Source organism: Galeopterus variegatus, unplaced genomic scaffold, assembly GCF_000696425.1.
Source record: "Galeopterus variegatus unplaced genomic scaffold, G_variegatus-3.0.2 Scaffold9229, whole genome shotgun sequence".
Classification (NCBI taxonomy): Eukaryota; Metazoa; Chordata; class Mammalia; order Dermoptera; family Cynocephalidae; genus Galeopterus; species Galeopterus variegatus.
The window spans coordinates 9124-11116 of NW_007735340.1; the positions used below are offsets into that span (position 1 = coordinate 9124).

General features: G+C 51.6%; 1 protein-coding gene across 5 annotated transcripts in view; it reads left to right on the forward strand.

Annotated features, from left to right (window-relative positions):
• FAM49A (family with sequence similarity 49, member A) overlaps nucleotides 1-1993 on the forward strand; it is a 68298-nt gene that overhangs the window by 5879 nt on the left and 60426 nt on the right. The window lies entirely within an intron of this gene.

Here is a 1993-nt window from a genome sequence, read left to right on the forward strand (position 1 = left end):
GTGTCTGCTCACGTGTTTCCAGGGACAGGGAACTCACCACTTTGCAAGGATGCTGGTTCCAGCTGCAGGCACTGGGCAGCCTTGCCTCCTTACATAACCAGGCCTCGGTTCTATTTGGCATAAACATCTCAGCAGCAAGGGGCTTCGGGATGGGCACTTTGCTCCAATGGAGAGTTTGGAGACACGGGCAGCCCCGTGACACACCCTCCTCTCCATTTCTCCTCTTGGAGACCCAGTTGCCCTCACTGCAGCCAGGGCTGTCTGGTCTTTGCTCTTGGGAGCCTTGTTTGTTCTTTCTGGTGGGCTGGGCTGGAGCAAAGACGTATCTCCTGGGCTGCTTCTGTTCTCCCTCTAAGGAAAGTCTCAACATGAACTTTTTCTGACTCTCTTCTCTCCAAAAGCTGTACCCAGGGGGAGTGAGCATTGCCTTTAACATAAGGTAATGTTTAAAAGGATTTTTTAAAAAGAGAAAGAGAAGATGCTGCGAAGAAGGAGCGATGGAGAGAAAGGGGCAGTGCTCGCTTTGGGGGTGGCACGTTCCGGCCCCTTTACTCGGGCTGGTGTCCCCGCTAGAATGCCCTCTCATCCTGGTCTGACCTACTGTGCTCCCTTATGCCCTCAGAATCCACACCAGATGCCACCTCCCCAGGGAAGCCTGCCTTGATAGCTCAGCTGGACAGTGTTCCTTTTTTCTCCGTAATCCCATAGGGCTGCCTCTCTGTGGCACTTCTCGGTGTAATAAGGATACTGATTAAAAAGAAAAATAAATTAAAAAGAAAATAAAATAAGGAAGGAAGGGAGGGAGAGAGGGAGGAAAATGACCATGGCATCTGGGGGTAGCTTGGGTTCCAGCCCGAACTCTGGCACTCACTATTCAACCTTGGACAACCCCCTTTCCTTCTCAGTCATGACTATGAGGGGATTGGGCTTGACCCTTTGATCATCCAGCTTCTTCCATCTCTGAACTTGTCTTCAAGATGCTCAACCCCAAGAAGAGTCCTTGGGTCCTGCTGAATGCCACGTGGCCCTGCAGGACCCCTGTGTGGAGTTTGTATTCATACCACCACCACCCGGAAGCCCCTCTGGAAGGTGAAGACCAACCTCTCACCTCCTCCTGGCAGGCAGGGCCTCCATCAGCCCTCAACTCGGAACAGCTGATCCAGTTCACAGATTACAAGGGGCCCAGCCTGCACCCCACCCTCCTGGATTCAGGCCTTACTTGAGACAGCTACCAGCCCTGTGCTGAGAGCCCTGTTCAGCTCCTTTGTTCCAATCCTCCCTCTTCCTGGCAGCTGTCTTTGCTTCTCCTCTGTGTCAGAAACTAGGAGAACCAGCTTAGGGGTGTTTGGCTTAGGCCTGATGGAGAGCCTGCCTTTCTCTGTTTGGGACCTGGAAGCTGCTGGCCCAGTGGCCCCAGGATGGGTATTTCATCTGACCTGGAAAGTAGGAAGGAATCCAAGGGTTGGGACCAGGCACAGACTAGCAGAGGAGTTCTGCAGAATTGTGAATGCTGGAAGCAGCTTGGCCAGTGTTTCCCCTGAGGACCCCTGCCCGGCCATCAGTGCCCCTCACAGCATCCCCTTTTCAGCATGTCAGCTCCTTCTCATCTCCTGGAGCCCTGACTGTGTTACTAGTCAAGGAGGAGGGGGATGGCCGTGTATCAACTGTCTTCAGATGCCATAACATGGGATACCAGGAGCCTGGAAATTTGATGACATTTGCAGAAGCACGTGCACCTAGTTACAAGGAATCCCACATAACAAATATGGTGCATCTTGGTGGACTTTAGGTGAATTTGTCTTAATTGTGGTCATCCTATAAGTCTATGCAGAGTTGTGGTCAGGAGCACAGACTCTAGAACCAAACTGCCAGGTTTCTTTTTTTTTTTTTTTTTTTGTCTTTTTTTGTGACCAGTAAGGGGATCACAACCCTTGGCTTGGTGAAACTGCCAGGTTTCAATCCTCCTCTGCCACATGCTAGCTGGTGTACTTGA